This window comes from Chenopodium album, chromosome 6 (genome assembly GCF_948465745.1).
Source record: "Chenopodium album chromosome 6, dcCheAlbu1.1, whole genome shotgun sequence".
In the NCBI taxonomy this organism is placed as follows: Eukaryota; Viridiplantae; Streptophyta; class Magnoliopsida; order Caryophyllales; family Amaranthaceae; genus Chenopodium; species Chenopodium album.
The window spans coordinates 69,430,030-69,442,428 of NC_137839.1; the positions used below are offsets into that span (position 1 = coordinate 69,430,030).

At 28.4% G+C, this 12,399-nt stretch overlaps 1 pseudogene; it reads left to right on the forward strand.

Moving 5' to 3' along the window:
- Window positions 1-7,920: 7,920 nt before the first annotated feature.
- LOC145635096 (cyclic dof factor 4 pseudogene) lies at window positions 7,921-8,973 on the forward strand (annotated as a pseudogene).
- The last annotated feature ends 3,426 nt before the right edge of the window (window positions 8,974-12,399 follow it).

A 12,399-nucleotide genomic window follows, 5' to 3' on the forward strand; every position in this document is an offset into this window, starting at 1 on the left:
TCTTTATAGGGCCAAAGAGTTCATATCGGTTATAATTGAGCATGGTTCAAGGCATGTATGTAGGTAGTCCTACGTGTCCTGCCAACGCGTCTCATGCTCGAACGAGTTGTGCTTGTGCTATACCAACTAAGGCCCTGTTTGATTCACCTTAATTTTTGCTGAACTGAAATTATTTTTACTGAACTGAACTTATTTTTACTGAACTGAACTTAATTTTGCTGAACTGAAATTATTTTTACTGAACTTAAATTATTTTTACTGAACTGAAATTATTTTTACTAATTTTCTATTTTAATTCTTCTTTAAGAAAACTGAATTTTACTGAACTGAACTTATTTTTACTGAACTGAAATTATTTTTACTGAACTGAAATTAATTTTACTGAACTGAACTTATTTTTACTGAAATGAAATTATTTTTATTTAATATTATTTTAGGTGAAGAGAACAGGGCCTAAGTTTGTGTTGATCATTCAGAAACAAAGCTATATTAATCCATGCATGTACAACCCGATATGCATGCCAAATTTTCCAAAAATGAGTTAGATCTATATATTATAACTAATGTAGATCGAGCTTTAAAAATATGAATTTTCATTATATATTCCAATACTACTCCGTATCTAATTGTAGTATTGTACGTTATCGTTGAAATTTATACATTTTAATATTAAATTAAATTGATGAATAGCTCATTAGTTGTTTCATTTTTTTTACTAAATCATTTCATACATAACGCGTGCGTAAACATAGACCTAGTATAGTCATATAATACAATTTATTATTTATAAAAGGAAGGAACTTCATTCCATTATGCTAAATACAAAACCACACGGTTTATCAATTTTTTCCATTTTGTGAGGGAATGGCTTCTTCATGAAGTATTAAAGGAAGGACTTGAGTTTATAGATTGTTTATTATTTTGAGTTGATTAATAAAAGAGATTAGGTTTGTTTCAAAAAAAAAAAAAAAAAGAGAGAGAGAGAGATTAGGATACCATAGGTTATAAAATCAATTTGAAGTTGAATCTGTTTAATTCTTATAATTATAGATGTTTTAATTTCCTCAAAAAAAAAAAAAAAGTTTTAATTTGGTACTTAACAGTATCAATTTCAACTGCTGATCTCTCTATATTACTTAGACTCTTCATATCAGACCACCTGAAAAACTCGTGCTACACCTTTCGACACTCGAACAAGAGTTGGACACTTAGACACTTCATTTTAATTTAAAATCATAGCAAAATTAAAAAAAAAAAAAAAAAAAAAAATCGGGTTGGACACACTAGGTGAAAAAAGGCATTTGGCAGCGGTTCAAACCCGGTCTAAGACACCGGTTTGAACCGCTGCCTATGTGAGGGGTGCCAAAAAGGGGGCCAAAAAGGCACCGGTTCAAACCGGTGCCAAAAATCGAAATTGGCACCGGTTAACCAAAAAGGCCCACAAAAAAATATTTCAAAGTTTTTGGCACCGGTTAACCGGTGCCAAAAACCCCCCAATAATCATTTTTTTTTTTTTTAATTAAATAAACTAGAATTAAATGAGAATACCAAATATGAATCGAACATCACAATCAATATAATTCAATCTATTCAATATATATATATGATCAAAAAAATTACAGTATAGATCAATAAAAAAATTACAGTGTATAAATCAAAAAAAAAAATTACAACATATAAAAAAATAAATAAAATTACAATATAAATCACAAAAAAAAAAAATTACAACTTCACAATATACTTGTATCTTGATTCTTCAATTTAAGATCTAAATCCATATACCTGCACCAATTAAAACAACCAAAATGAATCGATTAACATGATTTAGCTGCGAAAAAAATAAAAAATAAAAACCCCATAAAATCGGAAAAAAAAAAAAGAAAAGAAAACAGTTTAAAACCTAGAAAAAAAACCCAGAACATCAAAATCAAAAAATAAAAATATATAAAAAAAACTCAGAAAAAAAAAACCGATTAAAATAAAAATTAAAATCGAAAATCAGAAGAAAAAAAACCCAGAGAATAAAAAAATTTCGAGAGAAAAAACCCAGAAATTAAAAAAAAATCGAATTAAAATAAGTTTAAAAATCGATTAACCAAACCAGAAAATTGAAAATCACTTAAAAAAACAAATTAAAATCGATAAAAATAACAAATAAATCGATTAAAATAAAACAAAATTCGAAAATCAATTAAAAACCCAGAAAATAAAAAATAAATCGAATTAAAATCAAGAAATAATACCCTAACCTTGCTCATGCATGTGTTCGTGGTGGATTAAACCAAAAAAAATTCGAAGAAACCCATAAAAAATTTCGAAGACACTCATAAAATCAATTAAACCCAAAATTAACTTCGAACAAACCCAAATCAACTTGTATTAACCCAAAATAATCAATTTCGAACAAATCCATAAAAAAAACACCCAAAAACGCATGCATTAACCCAAAATCGATTATTGTAGCCGAAAATTAACCCAGAAATCAAAAACAAAATCAAAAACCAAAAAAAAAACAATCGAAATCGAAAAAAAAAAACCCAGAAATAGAAAAAAAAAAATCAAGATCGAAATCAAAAAAATTAACCCAGAATAACCCACAAATCGAAAACACCCAGAAATCAAAATAGTTGAAATCGAAAGAAAAATTGAAATTGAAAGAAAAATCAAAAGCTCAGAAAAAAATTGAAATCTTAAACAAAAAAAAAAAAAAAACCGAGAAATCGATAAAAAAAAAAAAATGCAATCAAATTTGATGGAAAGAAGGGTTTGAAAGAGAACGAGAAAGGGATTGAAAGAAGGGATTGAAAGAGAACGAGAAAGAGATTGAAAGAGGAGATGAGAGGAGATGAAAGAGAAAGGGATGAGAGAGAAAGGATGAGCGGCGAAGTGTTTTTGTGAGTGAATTAGCTTTAGGGTTTGAGACTTACCTTATATATAAATGGAATAAAAAAAAAGCCGGTTTTTTTTAAAAAAAGGAATGGCACCGGTTCACACCGGTGCCTTTTTTATTTTTGGCACCAGTTCAGGGTGAACCGGTGCCTTTTCTCTTTTGGTAAAAACCCGCCCAATTCTAGACCGGTTTTGGGCACCGGTTTAGGCTGAACCGGTGCCATATGGGGGGTGCCTAATGCTTTTTTTCTACTAGTGACACTTAGATACGTATCTATGACGAACATGACTACCGAGTTTGAGTACAATATATTTCATTTATTAAAAGAATTTACATTTTACAATTGGTCTCATCACGTAATCAATTCACCCCACCCTAATTAAGTACATATCGAGCTTCAAAGACTCATGGGTTATGCTCTTGCTACAATATAAGTGAATGAGTCTTAACAAATTAAAGAGGTTTTTCAGTGCGGCAAGCCACATGGTGCAGCAGGGGTTACTTGTATTCTAGTGTTACTTGTATGAGTTACTTGTAAGGTGTTACTTGTATTATGAAGTTACTTGTATGGATTACTTGTACCGTGGGGTTACCTGTATGGGTTACTTGTATTCTAAGTAACTCTTACAAGTAACCCCATACCAAATCAGTAACACCCTACAAGTAATCCCTGACCAAAATCTGTAACAACCATATAAGTAACTCTAGAATACAAGTAACACCAACAAGTAACCTCTGACAAAACCAGTAACACCCTACAAGTAACCCCTGACCAAAACCAGTAATACCAATACAAGTAACCCCAGAATACAAGTAATACCTACAAGTAACCCTTGACAAAACCAGTAACACCCTATAAGTAACCCTTGCCGCACCATGTGGCCAGCTGCATACAAAAATTTTGTAAACAAACTAATAAGTGAGTAGTGGATTATTCCCTCGTGATTTTGTGGATGATCGATGTTGTTTCTAGACAAAATAATTAATGTCTTGCTCACTCAACTACACATACAGACCAATGCGATTGATTGCCTTGAAGATCTTAAATGTACTTACTCTATGGATTTTACCTCGATAAATAAAAGGACAAAATCAAGAGATAGAGAGGGTTGAAAGGATCTGTGAGAAGTTCGGTCCGGTAAGACCCTTCTCCTTACCAATCCAAAAAAAAAATAAAAAATAAAAAACAGAGAAATAATGTAACTAAGATGTCTTTGAGTAAATTACAAAAATGAAGTACTTTTTATGTTTTGTATTAACTAATAACTATTCTATCTGTACGAATTTCTACATTCCAAGAGCTTGTGAGATAAGTAATCTAAGGAATAAACACTAATTGGCACAAAAGGAAAGAAAGTAGAAAAAGAGGAAATTATAAAGCATAAAACAATAAACAAAGTAGCTTGTAAAGATAATTATTAGTACACTAATAAAGAAAGAAGCTTGTGACAATAGCCATAGATTAAGGTCTAACCATGTGCTACCTACTAATCATCATGTTAATTAAATCCAAAAAAAACCTCATTGGGTAAATGAAAAGTGAACGAAAAGAATCACAATATTAATTAAATATTTGCTTTAAGTATGTCATGAAATATCCTACAACGACTTTTCTCAATCCCTAGTACCTTGAAAATAATAGGTAATTTATAATATTTAGTACAATGTATTAATATCTTTTAATATATTAAAGTCCAACTATGCTGAATTTTTTCCAACAATTCATTACATTGGATGATAATATTAGGAGTACATAACTAGTTTGGTTTGTAATCAATAGATTTTGGTGATTTGGCGGTCTAATCTCTCCATTAAAAAAATTAATAGTAAGGTAGACTTATCTCAGATCAGATGAAAGACAAATTAGAAAAGTTTTGTTTAGTGATGGAAGAAATAAAATAGATGGCCTATATTAAGGAAGATAATAGGTAAATTGGACAAGTTGATGAGTTAAAGCCCAAAACACACGCATATAAAATAACTGTTTTCTTTTTTCGCATTTGGTTGTTTAGACGTCTAAGCTATTTTTTTTCGTGTTTAGATCTCAATTTTTAGCACTTAACCAATAGCTAAGGGTTTGTTTGGCATTGCTGTGGTTTTCTGTTTTTTGGTTTTTTGTTTTCTAAAAGTATAAGATATGTGTCCCATAATGAATCAAAAATTATATAAACTTATTAAAATTGATAATTTGAAAACTGACAACAGAAAAGTGGAAACACTTTTTTCTTGTTTTCTGTTTTTGGTTTTTTTTTTTTTTTTTAAAAAAAAAAAAAAAAAAAAAAAAAAAAAAAAAAAAAAAAAAAAAAAAAAAAAAACTGATGCCAAACAAGCCCTAAACTATTTGATTTTCATATTTATTTTACAATAATTTAGAGACAGTAAGCCAATAGATTAAATGACAAAGTTTCCAATACACGTGAAGTTTAATGTTTATATCATTGCCAAGTAGGCAAAGCAGCAAAGATAAAGATAAATCTATTTGAATTGAATTGAACATGAGTTTAGTCGAATTTAATTTGAGCATAAGTAAAACGAAGATAGTCTCAAATTGGATAAGATTATGCTAAGTTTATTAATATTAATTTTTTATATTTTTATCATCTTCAATCGAGAGGTTGAAAAACCGAAGTAAGATTCAATTTTTTTTAAATTAATTTTGTAATTTTTTTAGTATTATAATTTGTACTATCTATCTATAATAACAACCGCTGATGTCATCATTGCCTACGTGTAACTTTTTTATTTAATTTTTTCCCTCCGAAATGCAAGGATGATGTCATATATCTTTTTTCCCTTTTAAGCTACCCTATTTATCATAGCTTTGAAAATATATTCCATTTGAATTTTTAAATTTTAAAATTTGGGTTTTCTACACATATTATGCTATTTAGTTATTTACGAGTTGTTAACAATCGTTAATAATATAAGTTAATTAAAATATGAAAATTATGCACTTTTGGGAATTGTATATTGATATTTAATTAGAAAAATTAGTTAGGAAGGTTTCAAAAAGAAAAATTAGTTTGGAAAAATGAGGAATTATTTTCTTTTAATACGTGTTAAAAGTGTATAATTCAATTCTTATTTTAAAATCGTGCATCGCACGAGATTAATCTAGTTGGCAATTAAGTTTACAACAAATCAATTTAATGATCAAGAAGTGATAATTATGTAAGTTGAAAAAAATATCAAGCTTAATCCACATTATTTTTCTGTTAATGCAAATAATGTTAAGACTCTTAAGAGTCATATTCTAAACACTGTACAATATGTGATTGACTCGCACACACAATATTTACAACACAAACATGATCCTTGAAAAAAAATGCAATTTAACCAAAAACAGCCCATCCAATACTAGGTCATCATTAATTAAATAAGATTGCTAATACTCTCAATATTATCATCTTGAACTAGATCCAATTGACTATAAGGTCTATGAAATTTTTTCTGTGGAGGCGGATGTACCATGCTTGGTGCATCCAGTGTTCTTTAAAAAAAGGCGGAATGAACATTTAGCTATTCAGTAAAGAACATATAGTTCTTTTGTAAAGAACATATAGCTATTTTATAAAAAACATCCAGTTTTATATTTTTTTGTAAATCTAAAGAACATTTGTAATATTAGTAAAGAACATGATAATATTAAAGAACATTATTCATATAGTAAATGTACATTTGGTATAAATGATCATGTATGTATATGAAAATGTACATTTTACTGTATTATAATGTACATTGTATTATATTCTAATGAACATATATGTTATAAAATTGGTTACATGTGTTTTATGTACATTGTATTATTTGCATCATATAAGTATATGAAAAAAGAACATTTTACTGTATTTTAATGTACATTGTATTATTTGGATCTACAACTTTTTCTAAATTTGTCTATTTGCTTGCTTTCTTCTTCCAAAATATATTAATCGGTTGATCTTCTTCAAGAATTTCATTCTATTTCTCATTGCAACAACAAAATTATATCAAAATCGCAATTAATTTTCAATAAAATCAAATATTACAATTTTCAATCTAATTTATAAAAAACAAACACTCAAACTCAAAATAAACAAGTATGAATGTCAAATAAACAAGTATAAATGTCGAATTTGATCTTACCTTTCGTTTTTATTTGTCATCTTGAACAATTTTGGGCTCAAAATTTTGAATTTCTTGAAATTTTGTTTGAGGTTTGAGGAATTTAAATGGGTTTGAAGTTTTGTTTGGAGAGAGAAAGTGAACTTTTTGTAAAAAAAAATTGAAATGATTTGTAATTAATAAATGGTAAAAAAAAAAAATAATTATAGTACTATTTATCTATTTCATTATACAAAATTTCTTTAAAATATATATATATATATACAAAATTGTTGCATAAAAACTGATGTACATTACAAATGAACACTATGTTCTTTTATGTATATGTCCATGTACATTATAAATGACTACTATGTTCTTTTATATGACCATGTTCATTAATATATATCTGAATGTTCATTCCGCCTTTTTGTATTTTGGAGCGGATGCACCATGTGGATCGTGCATCCGCCTCCACGAACCAACTATTGATAAGGTCTATAACTAATTCCATCCAAACTAATCTAAATCCTTGCTGTAATCCAAATCAACACAAACACATAAAGCTAATCATACTCACTAGCTATAATCAATATCTTTCAAATATTTCGTTCGTCCATCCTTCCATCCATTTGCCACCTCTTTTCATTATTGATACAGATTCAATTAGACAAATAATCCCCAAAATCGCCAAACCATTATATTTTCAATAAGAAAAACAATCACCAAAATCCCTTAAAACATACATTAGTGAATACTTTATGCCTTCATTCAATAATAGTCCTCCAACAATATAATTTCCTTGTCCCTCAAACTTTGGTTACTTTGTAAGCGATCGACCTACCTGGCTTTAATACCAACCTTTTTTCCTTAATTTTCAACAAAAAAATCAAATTAATAATACAAATAAATAAAATAATAGTAGGAGAGAGAAAATATAGATGCTTCCGTGGAGTAATGATGTGGACAAAAAGCTCAGCATCAACTTTTTCTACGCCAAACTTTTTATGCTTTTTTATTTTTTTTAATTAATTATATAATTTCTGCAAATCACCATTCTTTTCTTTTTATAAAATCTGGCGGCTCTCACTATCACATGCATCCCCTTTTTTTTTCTTCCTTTTTTGGTGCAATTTTTTCTTTGGGAACTTTTTACAAACACTTTGTGGTCAATCCCTTTTTTTGCACTTTATTGTATAATCTCTTACATATATATATACACCCTAATAACTCATTCTCTTCCCCAACACCCAACAAAAAATACCCACTTCCCCATTTTCACAAATTCCGTCTCTTTCTTTTTTATTATTTCTTTTCTCTCTGTAAAATGGCCGAAATCAAATTATTCGGCCAGACAATCGTGTTACAAGTAAAACAAGAAAACAAAAACGAACCCGAACAGAATAACAATAACAACAACAACGACGACAATAACAATCTTATTCACAAGAGGCCAGATAAGATTATCCCTTGTCCAAGGTGCAAGAGCATGGAAACAAAATTTTGTTATTTCAACAATTACAATGTCAATCAACCTCGTCATTTTTGTAAGGGCTGCCAGCGGTACTGGACCGCTGGCGGAGCCCTTAGGAATGTTCCCATAGGGGCTGGTAGACGAAAAGCCAAACCACCCGGCCGAGGCGGCGGCATGTTTGGAGAGACTTGCCTACTTGATGGAGTGAATATCGAGCAATTTGATTTAGATGGAATGGTTGTGGATGACTGGCAACTGGCTGCGGCTATGGCTACCGGTGGCGCTTTCACACATGATGAGTTTCAGGTTAAGAGGAGGAGGAGTGAGTCTACTGGTCAAACTTGTTGATTATTATTTTTATTTTATTTTTTTGGTATTTTCTACTTTTGTTTTTAATTGTAGATCAATAACTATAAAAAAAAAAAAAAGCACTAAGAAAATTATTGTTAATGATGAAATTTTGGTGTATGTATATAGAGTAGTTATTTTTTTTCCTTAACAAAAGGTAAATTTAGCCTTTGGGTAATTTGGAGTAATCTTTTGTGTTAAACTCTAATTACTTTCTCAAAAAAAAAAAAAAAAAAAAAAAACTCTAATTACTTTGATTATAATTGGCGATTTATAATAAAAAAGAAATGTAATCATGTGAAATCTTGCTATGTTAGATTTATTTTAACGTTGGTTTATTTTTAAAATAGTATGTGTTAATGATTGAAATTATATAATGATAAGTATAAAAGTCAAGATATTGCAACGAAAATTGAGATTAAGCTTATTACAATTTGGGTTAGGATCGGTCTCAAGATATATTTTGGCATGCCTAAACGATCTTGTGTAGATAATTTGGAAAAGATTATGAGTAGATTTGTTTATAAGATATGGATTAGTTCACCAGCTGGTTATTATTGGATTACAAAGAATATATGCCAGATAAGAGCCCTATTACTTATTTGATATAATCTTTCAAGTATATCATTCAAGTATATTTTTTTGGAACGACTCATTCTTTTTCTACTCTCTTTTTTGTCCTAGCTAGCAATTACGTGCGGGAAACTTTACATTTTACACCAACTCTATATGTAAAGTAAAATGTCAAACAACATGTCTTATACAACAAGTGTACTGTATATCATATACTACATGCGCTTCGCATTACTGGCAACAAAAAAATATTAAATATGTTAATGAATAAAATATTACCTTATTCAAAGGCTTTTTTTTGGGTAATCATATGTACTCCTAATTAAATTAAGATATGTATTTTTTTTTATAAGAAAGATATGTACTTTCTTATTTAGGATACTTTGAATTTTATTTCTCTAAAATTTTATTAGGGCTTGTTCATTTCAATTTAATTTTAGTTCAATTCAGTTCAGCTCATATGAGTTCAGTTCAATTTAGCTTCTAGTTTCCTTCTCTCATAAAATATTCATTTCAGATCAATTCAGTTCAGCTCAATTCAGTAAATGTGAACATGCTCTTAGACTTAAATAAATCTGATACTTATGTTATATGGAATACGTATACTTCATTGGAATTGATCTGAAATATTTTTTTTTTTAAAGATACACGCACCTTTATTATTTTTGTAAGATGTAATATTAAAAGACAAAAGCTAACGAATGTCCCGGGGGCGTTGGATAAGGTATCTAAAAGTAGAAAGATTAAATTAAAATTAATATTAATTACACCGATCGACACATGATTTTGTCGTGCTTTCACAAATTAATTCTATTTTAGGTAATATTTTAAATGATTATCCAACGCCCCGAGGGCGTTTGTTAACAAGATCCATATTAATATTAAAAAGTAATACTCCGTATTACAGTAATAGTCTCATTAATTACTCTCAAAACAAACGGATAAAAAAATCAGTATTGGTTGCATCAAGAAGTCAATGCAATCAACGTGTCAACAAATTTATAAGTGGACAAGCTAGCTAAGATTGCATTAATTTCAACATGTTGCATTGAGCATATTTTATTTTAATCCTGCTCAGATATATCCAAATGGTTCAAGAAACAAGATACGTAGTTATTGAAACTCTGTATTCACTAATTTACCATATCTCCATTTATATATTCATTCACATACATTTGCTTATTTCTGTTTTGATTTTCAACTTATTCGAATCAAAGATGTGTCACTTTATTTGTTTGTAAATATAAATATTCCTAAATAATATAATATTAGCCAAATAAAATAGAGATTATCTTTGTTTTTTTTTTTTTTTTAAAAAAATAGAGATTATCTCATTGGTTTTCAATTTCCTAAATAAGTAGATAGTAATCAACTAATCATGACACATTCAAGTTATTGAAATATAGTATTCCGTATGTATTCACTAAAGGCCAGGTGTCAATTTAAAAACGGATTTGATTAGAAACAAATCAGTAGAAGTGATTGAAACTAGAATTTTATTAAATTGTATGCATATTTGCATGGATACAATAACTTAACAAGAATTTAACTCAAAATAACCCGATCTAAACTCAATTAATGATCCTTGCCACATCTATATGTATATGTATGCATATTTGAAGGTTTGTAAAGTGAAAGTCATAAGTCATAACTTAACATAGACAGTGCTATATATATTATATAGTTTCCAAGATAATTAGATAAAGGCTACTTAAGGTTCCAAAGTTTAACATGTGGTTCTAATTTATTCATGACTTGAAGCTAAAAGTGACTTGTATACATTATATTCATTTTTTTAAAAGTTAGCTGAATATTGGATATATTAGTTTAAGATAAGTTAGGTATGATTTACTATCAACATCTTAATGACTCGTTAATAAACTTAGTTTGATGGTACATTAGAACTACTTTTTAATGTTCATGGCCATAAATTCATGATATCAAAATTTGAAAAAGCAAAGGTGCTACCTATAAATTATTACTCATATACAAAGTCGTATATGTATAACATGTATCACAAATTCACAATAATGAAATCAAAATAAAATATTTACTCTATGGAATTTATTACTTACTTCGTATAATACAATAAACAAAAAATGACATTTATACCATATTATCTTTTTAACAAATTATACGTATATACAACAAAATGACATATACGAAGTATATAGTACTTGTGTGTCATTTTATCTTTTTAATAGATTATACGTATATGACTACATTTTGTTCATGCCATGGTTTTTTTTTGTTCATGTCATGGTTTTTATCTAATCGCTAAAAGGTTAGATAATGTACATATATATCCACCTCAATTTAATTATGAAAAAGATATAAAGGTTGCATATAAGAAGCTAAAAGTGGAAAGAATAGACAATAAATAAACATTTAATACACCAATTCACTCGTGAATTGTCGAGAAATTCCCAACTTAACACTAAAATGAAAGGATTTAAATGCTTATATGCAGCCCTAAGGGCTGCATATAGCATTAACCTTTAATTATTATAATTCAATTTAGTACATTATTTAATTAGACACTAATCTTAACCATAATTTTTTTTCTAGATGCAAAGGTAAGTTTTAAGATGATGTTAGATTCGTCTTTCATAATACGAGTATTAATGTTTATGATTTATACTAATTGGCAACTAAATATAATTATGGTCAAGATTAAGTGTTAGCAAGCTAGTATTAAATTAAAGTCAAGCTGTAATACTAATACCTAGCAATTTAGGGCCTATTTTCATACGTTTATTTTCATTTCAGTTCAGTTCAGTTCAGCTCAGCTCAACTCCTAATTTCCTTCTCTTATAAAATATTCATTTCATTTCAGTTCAGTTTAGCTGATTTCAGTCTATTAGAACGGGCCCTTAATAATGGAAAATTGAATAATAAAACTCTCTTCATCTTTTAATTATAGTAGACCTTATTTCTTAGGCGTATAATTTTATTTGATGAACAATAAAGAAGTACAAGTAGAAAAGTATGAAATCTATGATAGGGTTAAAGGGTTACATTTAATAAAATA